This window comes from Heptranchias perlo, chromosome 5, assembly GCF_035084215.1.
Source record: "Heptranchias perlo isolate sHepPer1 chromosome 5, sHepPer1.hap1, whole genome shotgun sequence".
NCBI classification, from domain to species: domain Eukaryota; kingdom Metazoa; phylum Chordata; class Chondrichthyes; order Hexanchiformes; family Hexanchidae; genus Heptranchias; species Heptranchias perlo.
In genome coordinates this window covers 51,024,336-51,040,530 of record NC_090329.1, presented here as the reverse complement: position 1 = coordinate 51,040,530, position 16,195 = coordinate 51,024,336, and the positions used below count along the sequence as shown (strand labels likewise).

Genomic DNA, 16,195 nt, shown 5'->3' with positions numbered 1-16,195 from the left:
CCCTTATTGATCTATCAGCTCCATATATGCAGTTTTTTGTAAAATAATGTACTGGTTAACTACTGATAGTTACATAGAATTACAGATAATAGAATTTTGTAATTGCTGATGGTGCACTACCAATTCATAATTGTAAACAATTTTACAACACCAAGTTATAGTCCAGCAATTTTATTTTAAATTCACAAGCTTTCGGAGGCTTCCTCCTTCGTCAGGTAAATGTTCAGGAGCTCCTTGAAGTCTACGCATTTATACATCACAGAACAATACATGGTGTCTGTAAACACCATGTATTGTTCTGTGATGTATAAATGCGTAGACTTCAAGGAGCTCCTGAACATTTACCTGACGAAGGAGGAAGCCTCCGAAAGCTTGTGAATTTAAAATAAAATTGCTGGACTATAACTTGGTGTTGTAAAATTGTTTACAATTGTCAACCCCAGTCCATCACCGGCATCTCCACATCATGACTACCAATTCATAGGTTGTGATCATCCCACTATGGCAAGTTGTGAAACTGAATTCAATAAAGTTGTTAATTTGTGAGCTGTAAAGAGCATCCCAACTGGTTCAGTCATGTTCCATTCCCTAAAGGACATGTCACCCTTATCTGTCTGGCCCATTTGGATGGAACAGCCCCGAAACCCTCCTCTGGGTCTTACATCTGACAACTTGAGCGTTCTTTTGCAAATTCACTCCATGCCAGTCTGTCCTGCATGGAGAGATTTCCTCCGTGCTGATCCACACTCTTAACTTCCTCACCCTTGTCCTCATACCTGACGCATCTTAGAATCATAGAATGGTTACAGCACAGAAGGTCTGTTGAGTCCGTGCCGGCTCTCTGCAAGAACAATCCAGCTGGTCGGACTCCCCCGTCCTTTCCCTTTGGCCCTGCAATTTTTTTTCTTTCAAGTACTTATCTAATTCCCTTTTGAAAGGCACGATTGAATCTGCTTCCACCATCCTTTCAGGCAGTGCATTCCAGATCATAACCATTTGCTGCGATAAAAAAGTTTTTCTTCAAGTCGCCTTTGGTTCTTTTGCCAATCACCTTAAATCTGTGTCCTCGGGTTTTCAACCCTTCCGCCAATGGGAACAGTTTCTCTCTATCTACTCTGTCTAGACCCCTCATGATTTTGACCACCTCTATCAAATCTCCGCTCAACCTTCTCTGCTCCAAGGGGAACAACCCCAGTTTCTGCAGTCTAGCCATGTAACTGAAGTCCCTCATCCCTGGAACCATTCTAGTAAATCTTTTCTGCACCCGCTCCAAGGCCTTCATTCTTCCTAAAGTGCGGTACCCAGAATTGGACACAATACTCCAGTTGTGGCCGAACCAGTGTTTTATAAAGGTTCATCATCACCTCCTTGCTTCTGTACTCTGCCTCTTTTTATAAAGCCCAGGATCCCATATACTTTTTTTAACCGCTTTCTCAACCTGCCCTATCACCTTCAATGATCTGTGCACATATACCTCCAGGTCTCTCTGTTCCTGCACCCCATTTAGAATTGTACCCTTTAGTTTATATTCTTCCTACTAAAATGTATCATTTCGCACATCTCTGAGTTAAATTTCATCTGCCATGTGTCCACCCATTCCACCAGTCTGACTATGTTCTCTTGAAGTCTATCACTATCCTCCTCACTGTTCATTACACTTCCAAGGTTTTTGTCATCTGCAAATTTTGAAATTGTGCCCTGTACACCCAAGTCCAAGTCATTAATATATATAAAGAAAAGCAGTGGTCCTAATACCGACCCCTGGGGATCACCACTGTATACCTCCCTCCAGTCCGAAAAACAACCGTTCACCACTACTCTCTGTTTCCTGTCACTTAGCCAATTTCGTGCTGCCATTGCCCCTTTTATTCCATGGGCTTCAACTTTGATGACAAGCCTATTATGTGGCCTTTTGGAAGTCCATATACACCACATCAAACGCTTTGCTCTCATCAACCCCCTCTGTTACCTCATCACAAAACTCAATCAGGTTAGTTAAACACAATTTGCCTTTAACAAATCCGTGCTGGCTTTCCTTAATTAATCCACACTTGTCCAAGTGACTGTTAATTATGTCCCGGATAATTGTTTCTAAAAGCTTCCCCACCACCGAGGTTAAACTGACTGGTCTGTAGTTGCTGGGTTTATCCTTACACCCTTTTTTGAACAAGGGTGTAACATTTGCAATTCTCCAGTCCTCTGGCACCATCCCCGTATCTAAGGATGACTGGAAGGTTATGGCCAGTACCTCTGCAATTTCCATCCTTACTTCCCTCAGCAACGTGGGATTGTGACTTATCTACTTTAAGTACAGCCAGCCTTTCTAGTACCACCTTCTAGTCACTTTTAGTCTGATCCCACCTAATACCGTACTATTTCTTACTCTAGTGCTATCTGTCTCTCCCAATCCTTTGTGCACCTTGTTTCTCCTTTCCAATGCTACATCCTGGTGCCCATCCCCCTGCCAAATTAGTTTAAACCCTCCCCCACAGTACTAGTGAACCTCCCCGCGAGGACATTCGTCCCAGCTCTGTTGAGGTGCAACCTGTCCGGCCTGTACAGGTCCCACCACCCCCAGAGCTGGTCCCAATGCCCCAGAAATCTAAAGCCCTCCCTCCTGCACCATCTGTCTGGGCACGCATTCATCTGCTCTATCCTCCTAGTTCTATACTCACTAGCGTGTGGCACCGGGAGTAATCTGAAGATTACTACCTTTGAGGTCCTGCTTGTAAATCTCTTTCCTAGCTCCCTAAAATCTGCCTGCAGGACCTCATCCCTCTTTCTACCTATGTCATTGGTACTGATATGGACCACGACCTCTGGCTGTTCCCCCTCCCCCCTCAGAATGTTCTGCAGCCGTTCAGTGACATCCTGGGCCCTGGCACCAGGGAAGCAGCATACTATCCTGGAATCCCGTCTGCGGCTGCAGAAACGCCTGTCTGTTCCCCTAACTATTGAATCTCCTATCACTATTGCTTTCCCAATCTTCCTCCTCCCCTCTTGTACGACTGAGCCAACCGTGGTGCCGTGGATTTAGCTCTAGTTGTATTCCCCAAGAGGAACTTTCGCCCTCATCAGTATACAGAACTCAATACCGGTTAGAGAGCGAGATGCCCTCAGGGGACACCTGCATTACCTGCCTGGTCCTCCTTGTCTGTCTGGCAGTCACCCAGTCCCTCTCTGCCTGCACTCTCTTAAGCTGTGGGGTGATCAACTCCTGAAACATGCTATCCATGCAGCTCTCAGCCTCGCGGATGCACTACAGTGATGCCAGCTGCTGCTCAAGCTTTAAAACCCGGATCTCGAGCTCCTCCAGCTGACGACACTTCCTGCACATGTGGTTGTTCAGAACATGAGAAGTATCCTGGAGTTGCCACATGGCACAGGATATCCATTTGACGGGACTGAGGTGTCCTGCCATGACTAAGTCAACTTAACAGGAATCAACTAAAGACTTGAAATACTCTTATCATTAATTTACTTACTGTTTACATACCCTGTTTAACCTACCCCTTTTTAGTTTCCCAGCTCTTAGTTTAAACCAATGTCCTAGTTTAGAGAGAAAAAAAACGGTAATACTCAACCAACCAAACACTTACCTGCTGTCCTGTGTCGTCACTCCTTGATTTTTTTGTTGGTGTTTTTGATCAGCTCGGGTCTGCTCCGCTCCGGTTTCAGGCCTCAGGTCCGCTCCGCTCTAGTCTCAGGCCTCAGGTCCGCTCCGCTCTGGTCCCAGGCCTCAGGTCCACTCCGCTCTAGTCTCAGGCCTCAGGTCCACCGCCGCTCTGGTCTTGGGCCTTGGTTCCGCTCCGCTCTGGTCCCAGGCCTCAGGTCCACTCTGCTCTAGTCTCAGGCCTCAGGTCCGCTCCGCTCTGGTCTCGGGTCCCCTCCACTCTGGTCCCAGGCCTCGGGTCTGCTCCGCTCTGGTCTCAGGCCTCAGGTCCACTCCACTCTGGTCTCGGGTCCCCCGCCGCTCTGGTCTCGGGCCTCAGCTCCACTCTGCGCTGGTCCCGGGTCCCCCGCCGCTCTGGTCTCGGGCCTCAGGTCCGCACCACTCTGGTCTCCGTCCTTGGGTCCGCTGCCACTCTGGTCTCGGGCCTCGGGTCCGCCGCCACTCTGGTTTTGGGCCTCGGGTCTCTCGCCTTTGGTTTCAGGCCTCGGGTCCGCTCTGCTCTAGTCTCGGGTTGCCGCTCTTTATATCCCCGTTCTCAAGCCTCTCTCCTCTGGTCTTAGAAGAACATCCTGCCTACTGGGAGGGTGGCACTTGTAATGATATTTTTTCTGATGGCGTTGAGCTCATGCCCAATGTCACCCTAAGTGCCCAGGTAAAAATAGAGCCAGTAACCCAAGAACAAATAAAATGACATCTTTTCTGGGACTATCTAAGAATCATTGTGATTGTCACCTCAAGGTTTCATTTATGTACTTTTACTTTTGTCTGTTGAGTTACATAAGATAGAAACAAAATTCTGAGGGATTTCTATAGCGCCTTTCAGGTCCTCAGGATGTTACAAAGTATTTCACTGCCAATAAATTGCTTTTTTGAAGTGTAATTACTGTTGTTATTTAGGTAACTAGGAAGTCATAAGTTTTCTGAACTTATCAATTTATTTATGTACTCTTGATAAGTGACAGCCTAATGCTTTCAGCCTCCAGTGCCAAATCTATTTCTTTTGCATAGAAATATTAGGGAAATATTTTGAGCATATTTGTCACATAGATGAGATATTCACAGTCATATGGCAAGTATCTGTTATAAAACAGTAGGGCATGAATTTTCACAGGTGTCAGCTGTGGCTCAGTGGTAGCTCTATCATCTCTGACTCAGAAGGTTGTGGGTTCAAGTCCCACGTCAGAGGCTTGAGCACAAAATCTAATCTGACACTTCAATGCACCACTGAGGTGCTGCACTGTCGGAGGTGCTGTCTTTCAGATGAGATGTTAAACTGAGGCCCTGTCTGCCCTCTCATTAAAAGATCCTATGGTGCTATTTGAAGAAGAGCAGGGGTGTTCGGGCCAATATTTATCCCTCAACCAATATCATTAAAAAAAAAGATTATCTGGTCATTATCACAACCTTGCTGTGTGCAAATTGGCTGCTGAATTTCCTACATTACAGCAATAACTAAAGTACTTATGCTGTGAAGAGGTGGATGATTAGAATATAGAAAAGGCCAGATGCGAGGCACTTAAGAGTCAGACATCACGGAAAGTATCTCCTATCTACATGCTCACACCCACTCACCATGTCTAACTTAGATTTTTCTGACCGTCAGTGCCTCAGAAGTTTGTGCTTCTCCCCAGAGGTTATTGGGAAAATATACCAACTTGCAGCCCACTTCCACCAGGAGAACAGCATTGTCTCTACCAGTCAAGGTCACCACTGCCTTGAATTTCTTTGTGTCTAAATCCTCCCAGGCAGCTTCAGGTGAGCTTTGCAAAATTGGTCATGCAGCTGCTCATCATCTGGATCACTGATACTCTATTCAAGAGGACTGTAGAATTCATATCCTTTCTAACGGAAGCAGACAAACAAAGAGAGCTGTCTAATTCTATAAACTGGCAGGGTTCCCACAGGTATAAGGAGCAATTGAGTCACTCACAGGCCTGTTCTTTCTCCCCTTGTAGAAGGGAATGCAAAAGGCAAGGGAGAGGAGTGGAACTGGAGGGGGTCCACCACAAATAGTCCAGTTGACAGATGCGGAGGAGGGGGCCATGGACATCAATTGGACGGTTGCATGCCTGGCCGTCGGAGATGGCGAGACTGTCAACCCACAGATGGCTGGTGACAGAACTTTAACATCCTTCGCACACATGATGAATTGATGTTATCAATGACCTGTTCCACACCTCAGTAGAGTCACTGGAAAGATTTCACTTCTCCGATGAATAATTAATATTGGTTTATGTTGTCTTCCATAGCCTTCACGGATTCAAGAAGAATCAGCCGCTTTGGAAGAAGGAGAGGAGCTCAATCCTTCTGAGGGTGCCCCATCACATAACATCCAGCCATGCACCAGCGCAGATACTGGCACTTTGGTGGGTCCTGTTAGCCAGTTAGTTGGGTTGTCACCTGGTGATTCATCACTTACAAGTCTGCACAAGAAGACATTGGTGGCAGGGGCAGCTGTGGAGAGTGGGGGGGACGCACTCCTCTCCAAGCTTTGCTCAGCTGGACACAGATGCTGAACCCTGAGGGCCATTGTTGAGATTGAGAATGATTGAGGTAAAGCTACACCTTTGCGAGGTACTGGAAAACATGCCACGCACACTCTCCACAAAAGCGGAGAGGATGGAGGTGTCCAACTGCATCGCTGGTGGATTGGTGGCGCAGGTAAGTGCAGGAATGTCTGCGATGGAGAGAATGATATCTTCTATTGAGCTCTCTAATCAGTCCATTCAGGCCATGACAATGGCCATGCGAACTCTGGATGCCAACATGTCTGCCGTCTTAAGCAGGCAGACCGAAACTTCATCCATGGCCTTGGAATGTGGCACATCTCCTCAACAGCCTGCTGTCCAGCAGAGTGATGGGAGTGATGTTGCACTGGCCCGGGAGAGGGATGATGGCGAAAGAGGACATAGAATTGGGGACAGCAGTTAAAGCGCTCCCACTTATCGCTCGTTGCCCCACCCTCAACCAGTACCTGCAATGCTGCCTCCTCTCCTGATGGCCGAGTCTGCCCTTACCTAGGTGCAGGTGGAGCGGTCTTTAGCAGGACTCTCACGGGCTCCAAAACCCAGAGGTCATAGGCCGAGAGCATCTCAGCAGTCAGGGCAGGGATCTGAGCAACCTGCCACGACCACTGCTGAAGCTATAGGGGATGCAACACGTGAAAGCATTGGGAAAAGGAAGGCGAAGGAATTGTAATTTACCAAAGGTATGCACAAGGGTGTCTGATGAAATGTCATGTTGTTAATTTATATATTTTTTTCTTTATGTCACATTAAATGTTATAATTCTCACCACCACTGCCACGTCTTGCCCATTATTGAGTCCCTTTGTGAATTCGCACTTTCATGTGCTTCATCATGATTGCCAAGGCATGATGCCACCCATTGGGCATGTGCGCAATGGGTATATGCGTGGTTGAAGGACTGGTTTGTGCAAAGGGAGGGGATGGGCGTTGGTGGTGGTGGTTGTTCCAGGCGGACTGAGTAGTTCAACGTCTTCATTTTGCGGATCTCATTATGAGAACCTGTTAGGGATGAGGGAATCCCTAGCATCACGGGTAGCTATCCGCGCTGCTGCTCTGACGATGGGTTCCCCATCTTCATTTTTCTCCTCCTCATCCTCTTCTTCATTGTTGCCGGTAGATGAGGATGCTTCATGAGCGCATTTGGCCTCCTCCACCTGTAACCCTCTCTGCTGAGCTATGTTGTGCAGGACGCAACACACAATGATTATTCTGGACACCGTCGCTGGTGAGTACTGAAGGGCTCCCCCAGATCTATCCAGGCACCTGAAGCGCATCTTCAGTATTCCTATGGCTTGTTCAATGACAGACCAGGTGGTGACAGACCAGGCTCTGGCTGTTGGCTCTCTGCCTCATTGATGGGGTTTCTCACATGCGTCATGAGCCATGTCTGCAGGGGGTATCCCTTGTCTCCAAGGAGCCAGCCCTTAAGTCTGTCTTGTGTGTAGAAGAGGTCCTGGATGTTGGACTTGTGCAAAATGAAGGAACCATGGCAACTGCCAGGGAATTTGGCTCGCACCTGCAGAAACCTCCTCTGGTGGTCGCAAACCAGCTGTGATGGAGTGATATCCCTTTTGGTTTATGAACAGTACTGGCTCATATGGAGGTCCACAAATTGGTACATCTGTGCGATCAATTGTGCCCTGCACCCGTGGGAAGCCAGCCAGAGAATGGAAACTCACTGCCCTCTCAGTCTGGCTGATGTCGTCGCAGGGGAAGTTGAAGTAGTCGGATGCCCTGGCAAACAAGCCATCTGTTACCTGACCTGTACACTCATATGCAGACAACTGACACACCCTGGAGATGTCACCGGTGGCACCCTGGAAGGATCTGGAGGCGAAGAAATCGAGGCCAATGGTGATGTTAACTGCGACGGGCAATGCGTGGCCACGAAGCAGCAAGCAGATTTCTGCGACCACCTGGCAACTCCTCAGAGAGATTCAGGAAGCTCAGCCTCTGCCTGTACACCCTCTCATGAGGGTGGTACCTCCTGTGAACTTGGCCCCTCCGTTGGTCCCCTCTCTGCTCTTCTCCAGGTCCTTGTGCCTTACCTCTGTCTTGTGCACCTGCAAATCCCAGAACTGCGCACCGTGCCTGCCACTGATGGTGATGTGCCTGCTCTTCAGATGTATTGTGGAATACATCCATTGCGCCCCCCGTCCCCCCCGCCATCCTGATGTTGTCAGTTTGAGGGGCTCCAAATATTGGTAAGTTTGTGTGAACACAAGAATTCTCAGTCTCAACAAAGAAATCTGAGTCTAAACACAAAGAACTCTCAGTCAAAGGTTTGTCTGAGTGAACTGAGTGCCCAGCTGCAATACCTCACCTTTTATTGAGATGTGTCAATCGCTGGTTTAGAGGGCCAAATGAGCTTCGGCTGCAACTCACCTCCGTTTCTATGGCGTGTTTCAGAAGCCATGGGAGACACATTCAGGACAAGTTAAATTCGATTCTGTTGCAGAATCCACAAAAAGTTAAACACTGTAAGTCTTTCAAGTGCCTAAATTGGTCCTTTAAATATCTAAAGCCGGCAGGACTTCCAGGTGTCTGTTGCACGAACACATCCAAACGCGCCCGGGTCAAACCCGGAAGTGGGCGCGCTGGAGCCGGGATGCGGTCCTGCTCCAAAAAGTTGGCACTTTAACCTCCCACCTGCCCTCAACCCACCTGTTCTTGTTGGTTAGAATTACCCCCATAATATTTTAATTCAGAATCTACTAGCCTCTATATTAACCATATATGTATATCAAATAAAGCAAGCCTATCTTATGATGATTACACTTTCATTCTATATCTATTTTACTTTTATGACTATGTTTCCATTCTAAATCTGATCTTGTAACAATTTGCATCAAAACCATTGTCCTCCATAGTCAAAAGTAGGTAAGATAATGACAAGATAGTGAAATAGAAACATAGAAAATAGGAGCAGGAGTAGGCCATTCGGCCCTTCGAGCCTGCTCCACCATTCAACATGATCATGGCTGATCCTCTATCTCAATACCATATTCCCGCTCTCTCCCCATACCCCTTGATGCTTTTTGTGTCTAGAAATCTATCGAGCTCTTTCTTAAATATATTCAGCGACTTGGCCTCCACAGCTTTCTGTGATAGAGAATTCCACAGGTTCACCACCCTCTGAGTGAAGAAATTTCTCCTCATCTCAGTCCTAAATGTCCTACCCCGTATCCTGGAACCCCCAGCGAGGGGAAACATCCACCCTGCATCCAGTCTGTCTAGCCCTGTCAGAATTTTATATGTTTCAATGAGATCCCCTCTCATTCTTCTAAACTCGAGTGAATCCAGGCCGAGTCGTCCCAATCTCTCCTCATACGACAGTCCTGCCATCCCAGGAATCAGTCTGGTGAACCTTCGCTGCACTTCCTCTATGGCAAGTATATCCTTCCTTAGGTAAGGAGACCAAAACTGCACACAATACTCCAGGTGTGGTCTCACCAAGGCCCTGTATAACTGCAGTAAGACATCCTTGCTCCCATACTCAAATCCTCTTGCAATGAAGACCAACATACCATTTGCCTTCCTAACTGCTTACTGCACCTGCATATTTGCTTTCAGTGACTGGTGCACAAGGGCACCCAGGTCCCTTTGTACATCAACATTTCCCAATCTATCACCATTTAAATAATACTCTGCCTTTCTGTTTTTCCTTCCGAAGTGGATAACTTCACACTTATCCACATTATACCCAATCTGCCATGTATTTGCCCACTCACTCAACTTGTCTAAATCGCCTTGAAGCCTCTTTGCATCCTCCTCACAACTCACAATCCCTCCTAGTTTTGTGTCGTCAGCAAATTTGGAAATATTACATTTGGTTCCCTCATCCAAATTATTGATATATATTGTGAATAGCTGTGGCCCAAGCACTGATCCCTGCAGTACCCCACTAGTGACTGCCTGCCACCACGAAAAAGACCCATTTATTCCTACTTTCCATTTCCTGTCTGTTAACCAATTTTCAATCCATGCCAGTATATTACCACCAATCCCACGTGCTTTAATTTTGCACAACAACCTCTTACGTGGGACTTTATCAAAGGCCTTCTGAAAATCGAAATAAACAACATCCACTGGTTCTCCCTTATCTATTCTACCAGTTACATCTTCAAAAAACTCCAGTAGGTTTGTCAGACATGATTTCCCTTTCATAAATCCATGTTTTACTTTGTCTAATCCCGTTGATATTTTCTGAGTGTCCTGTTATCACATCCTTTATAATAGACTCAAGCATTTTCCCTACTACTGATGTTAGGCTAACTGGTCTGTAATTCCCTGTTTTCTCTCTCCCTCCTTTTAAATAGTGGGGTTACATTTGCCACCCTCCAATCTGCAGGAACTGTTTCATAATCTATAGAATTTTGGAAGATGACAACTAATGCATCCACTATTTCCATGGCTACCTCTTTTAGTATTCTGGGATGCAGATAATCAGGCCCTGGGGATTTATCAGCTTTCAGTCCCATTAATTTCTCCAGCACTATTTTTTTTACGAATACTAATTTCCTTTAATTCCTCCTTCTCACTAGTCCCTTGGTTCCCTAGCATTTCTGGGAAGTTATTTGTGTCCTCTTCCATGAAGACAGAACCAAAGTATTTGTTTAATTGCTCTGCCATTTCCTTGTTCCCCGTTATAAATTCTCCCGTTTCTGACTGTAAGGGACCTACATTTGTCTTCACTAATTTTTTTCTTTTCACATACTTGTAGAAGCTTTTACAATCCACTTTTATGTTCCTTGCAAGTTTACTCTCATACTCTATTTTTCCCCTCTTAATCAATCTTGTGGTCCTTTTTTGCTGAATTCTAAACTGCTCCCAATCCTCAGGCTTGCTACTTTTTCTGGCAACTTTATATGACTCCTCTTTAGATCTAATACTATCCTTAATTTCTTTTGTTAGCCATGGTTGGGCCACTTTTCCTTTTGTGTTTTTGCGCCAGAAAGGAATATATAATTGTTGCAATTCATGCATTCGTTCCTTAAATGTTAGCCATCGCCTATCCACCGTCATGCCTTTTAATGAAGCTTCCCAATCTACCATAGCCAACTCACTCCTCATACCATCGTAGTTTCCTTTTTTTTAGATTTAGGACCCTAGTTTCGGATTGGACTAGTTCACTTTCCATCGTAATGAAGAATTCTATCATGTTACAGTCATTCTTCCCCACAGGACCCCGCACAACAAGATTATTAATTAACCCTTTCTCATTGGACAATACCCAATCTAGGATAGCCTGTTCCCTAGTTGGATCCTCAACGTACTGGTCTAAAAAAACCATATCTTACACACTCCAGGAATTCATCCTCCACAGTATTATTGCTAATTTGGTTTGGCCAGTCTATATGTAGATTAAAGTCATCCATGATTACTGTAGTACCCTTGTTACATGCATTTCTAATTTCCTGTTTGATGCCGTCCCCTACATTACCACTATTGTTTGGAGGCCTATAGACAACTCCCACCGGTGTTTTCTGCCCCTTGGTGCTTCTTAACTCCACCCTGACTGATTCTACATCTTGATTTTCTGAGTCAATATCCTTTCTCACTATTGCTCTGATTTCATCCTTTACTAACAACACCACTCCACCTTCTTTTCCTTTTTGCCTGTCCTTCTTAAATATCGAATACCCTTGGATATTCAGCTCCCAGCCTTGCTCACCCTGCAGCCATATCTCTGTAATTGCTATTATATCATATCTGTTTACATCTATTTGCACTGTTAATTCGTCTACCTTATTACGAATGCTTCGTGCATTCAGATACAGTGCCTTTAGATTTGTCTTTTTAACAGTTTTAGACATCTTAACATTTTTTTGTACTATGGCCCTATTTGTCTCATTACCATTTTTTCTTACCCGGACACTATTTGATAGCGCACTCTTTTGTTTGTACGCTCTGTCCCTTCCTGACACAATCTGTTTATCCTTACCCCAATCACTTTCCTGCACTGCTTCCTTGTCTTTTCTCTTTAGCATTCTAGAATTCTCTCCACCGGGATCCTCCCCCCTCCCCGCCTTATTTAGTTTAAAACCCTATCTACCTCCCTGGTTATTCGATTCGCTAGAACTCTGGTCCCAGCATGGTTCAGGTGTAGTCCGTCCCAAAGGAACAGATCCCTCTTTCCCCAGTACTGGTGCCAGTGCCCCACGAATCGAAACCCACTTCTCCCACACCAATCTTTGAGCCACGCATTCATCTCTCTGATCTTATTTACCCTATGCCAATTTGCTCATGGCTCAGGTAATAATCCAGAGATTATTACCTTTGTGGTTCTGCTTTTTAATTTCGTCCCTAGCTGCTCAACCTCTCAGCAGAACCTTTTTCTTAGTCCTACCTTTGTCGTTGGTACCTATGCGGACCACGACAACTGGATCCTCCCCCTCCCACTCCAAGTTCTTCTCCAGCTCGGAGGAGATGTCCTTAACCCTGGCACCGGGTAGGTAACATAGCCTTCAGGACTCATGCCCCTGGCTGCAGAGAACAGTGTCTGTCCCCTTAACTACACTGTCACCTACTACAACCACCTTCCTTTTTACTCCCCCCACTTGAACGGCTTCCTGTACCATGGTGCCGTGGTCAGTTTGCTCGTCCTCCTCACAGTCCCCGCACTTGTCCACAAGGGTTACAAGAACCTCAAATCTATTGGACAAGAGCAGGGACTGAGGCTCCTGCAATACTACTTCCTGGATCGCCGTACCTGCCTCACTCGCAGTCACACCCTCCTGTCCCTGACCACGTGTCAATTCTAAAGTATTTAATCTAAGGGGTGTGGCTACCTCCTGGAGCAAAAGGTCCAGGTAGCTTTCTCCGTCGCTGATGTCTCGCAATGTCCGCAGCTCAGACTCCAGCTCCTCAACTCGGAGCCTAAGTTCCTTGAGCTGCAGACACTCACTGCAGATATAGTCACCCTGGACAAAAATACTTCCCTTATAACTGCAGGATCAGCAAGGGCACACGGTGCTGAAAATGGGAGAATTTATGAAATCCTTACTTCACAAGCCATTTGTGATACAATAATGAACTGTGACAGTCTGAAGTACCTCCTTTGCAAATGAGTATTATAGCATTTAAACTGAGCTTTTAAACAAATGTCAAAGACATTTTGTTCTGAACTATCAGGTATCCCATAATTTTGCTTATGGTGAGTTGAAGGATACTCTGTTTTATAACAATAGAGAATTATTAAAAAGATATTTATAGAGCGCTTCATCGTGACTCTCAGAAAGTCTCAAAGTGCTGCATAGACAATGAAGTACTTTGAAGCATAATGACTTGTTATTCTGTAGACCATATGGTTGTAGACCTCATTTGAGTTTTACTGGCAGGCTCTTACAGACTCGTGAAATAGGATGCCCAAAGCCTCAGTGGCACCAATGATAGCGTTCATGAGAGAAAGCCGTTCTACATTTGTTCCCTCATGATTTGGGGCTGCCACTTGTTGCATGGTACTAAGCATTTCCTTATGTCTATCACCGTAGGACTTCAGTGATGTCAGAGCTGTACATTTTTGGACAGCTGCAGTAGACTGCTCTTGACAGAATCAAAGGATATAGCAAATCACCTTTTCTTGGCTGTGTGGTTGATAGTGAGGAGGAAAGCTGTAGACTGTAGGAAGATATCAATGGACTGGTCAGGTGGGCAGAAAAATGGCAAATGGAATTTAATCTGGAGAAGTGTGAGGTAATGCATTTGGGGAGGGCAAACAAGGCAAGGGAATACACAATAAATGGGAGGATACTGAGAAGTATAGAGGAACAGAGGGACCTCGGAGTGCATGTCCACAGATCCCTGAAGGTAGCAGGACAGGTAGATAAGGTGGTTAAGGAGGCATACGGGATACTTGTGTCATACCTAGCACAAAGGAAGATGGTAGTGGTTACGTTACTGGGCTAGTAATCCAGAGGCCTGGACTAAAATCCAGAGTCATGAGTTCAAATCCCGCCACGGCAGCTGGTGAATTTAAATTCAATTAATTAATTAAATTCAATTAATTAAATAAAAATCTGGAATTAAAATACTAGTATCAGTAATGATGGCCATGAAACTACCGGATTGTCGTAAAAACCCATCTGGTTCACTAATGTCCTTTAGGGAAGGAAGCCTGCCGCCCTTACCCGGTCTGGCCTATATGTGACTCCAGACCCACAGCAATGTGGTTGATTCTTAATTGCCCTCTGAAATGGCCTAGCAAGCCACTCAGTTGTAAAATCTCGCTACGAAAAGTCATAATAAGAATAAAACCGGACGGACCACCCGGCATCGGACCACAAGGCACCGGACACGACAACGGCAAAACACCAAGCCCAGTCGACCCTGCAAGGTCCTCCTTACTAACATCTGGGGACTTGTGCCAAAATTGGGAGAGCTGTCCCACAGACTAGTCAAGCAACAGCCTGACATAGCCATACTCACAGAATCATATCTTTCAGCCAACGTCCCAGACTCTTCCATCACCATCCCTGGGTATGTCCTGTCCCACCGGCAGGACAGACCCACCAGAGGTGGCGGTACAGTGATATACAGTCAGGAGGGAGTGGCCCTGGGAGTCCTCAACATTGACTCTGGACCCCATGAAATCTCATGGCATCAGGTCAAACATGGGCAAGGAAACCTCCTGCTGATTACCACCTACCGTCCTCCCTCAGCTGATGAATCAGTCCTCCTCCATGTTGAACACCACTTGGAGGAAGCACTGAGGCTAGCAAGGGCACAAAATGTACTCTGGGTGGGGGACTTCAATGTCCATCACCAAGAGTGGCTCGGTAGCACTACTACTGACCGAGCTGGCCGAGTCCTGAAGGACATAGCTGCTAGACTGGGCCTGCGGCAGGTGGTGAGCGAACCAACACGAGGGAAAAACTTACTTGACCTCGTCCTCACCAATCTACCTGTCGCAAATGCATCTGTCCATGACAGTATTGGTAGGAGTGACCACCGCACAGTCCTCGTGGAGATGAAATCCCGTCTACGCACTGAGGACACCATCCAACGTGTTGTGTGGCACTACCACCGTGCTAAATGGGATAGATTCAGAACAGATCTAGCAGCTCAAAACTGGGCATCCATGAGGTGCTGTGGGCCATCAGCAGCAGCAGAATTGTATTCCAGCACAATCTGTAACCTCATGGCCCGGCATATTCCTCACTCTACCATTACCAACAAGCCAGGGGATCAACCCTGGTTCAATGAGGAGTGTAGAAGAGCATGCCAGGAGCAGCACCAGGCGTACCTAAAAATGAGGTGCCAACCTGGTGAAGCTACAACTCAGGACTACATGCATGCTAAACAGCGGAAGCAACATGCTATAGATAGGGCTAAGCGATTCCACAACCAACGGATCAGATCAAAGCTCTGCAGTCCTGCCACATCCAGTCGTGAATGGTGGTGGACAATTAAACAACTAACGGGAGGAGGAGGCTCTGCAAACATCCCCATCCTCAATGATGGCGGAGTCCAGCATGTGAGTGCAAAAGACAAGGCTGAAGCGTTTGCAACCATCTTCAGCCAGAAGTGCCGAGTGGATGATCCATCATGGCCTCCTCCCGATATCCCCACCATCACAGAAGCCAGTCTTCAGCCAATTCGATTCACTCCACGTGATATCAAGAAACGGCTGAGTGCATTGGATACTGCAAAGGCTATGGGCCCCGACAACATCCCAGCTGTAGTGCTGAAGACTTGTGCTCCAGAACGAGCTGCGCCTCTAGCTAAGCTGTTCCAGTACAGCGACAACACTGGCATCTACCCGACAATGTGGAAAATTGCCCAGGTGTGACCTGTCCATAAAAAGCAGGACAAATCCAATCTGGCCAATTACTGCCCCATCAGTTTACTCTCAATCATCAGCAAAGTGATGGAAGGTGATGGACAGTGCTATCAAGCGGCATTTACTCACCAACAACCTGCTCACCGATGCTCAGTTTGGGTTCCACCAGGACCACATGGCTCCAGACCTTGGTCCAAACATGGACAAAAGAGCT

At 46.5% G+C, this 16,195-nt stretch overlaps 1 long non-coding RNA gene across 1 annotated transcript in view; it reads right to left on the bottom strand.

Annotated features, from left to right (window-relative positions):
• LOC137321368 (uncharacterized) overlaps positions 1 to 15,450 on the bottom strand; it is a 230,284-nt gene extending 214,834 nt beyond the window's left edge. Inside the window, exon 1 of the long non-coding RNA XR_010962798.1 lies at positions 15,337 to 15,450. This is a non-coding gene — a long non-coding RNA (uncharacterized lncRNA). The remainder of the gene's footprint in view (positions 1 to 15,336) is intronic.
• Between the last annotated feature and the right edge of the window lie 745 nt (positions 15,451 to 16,195).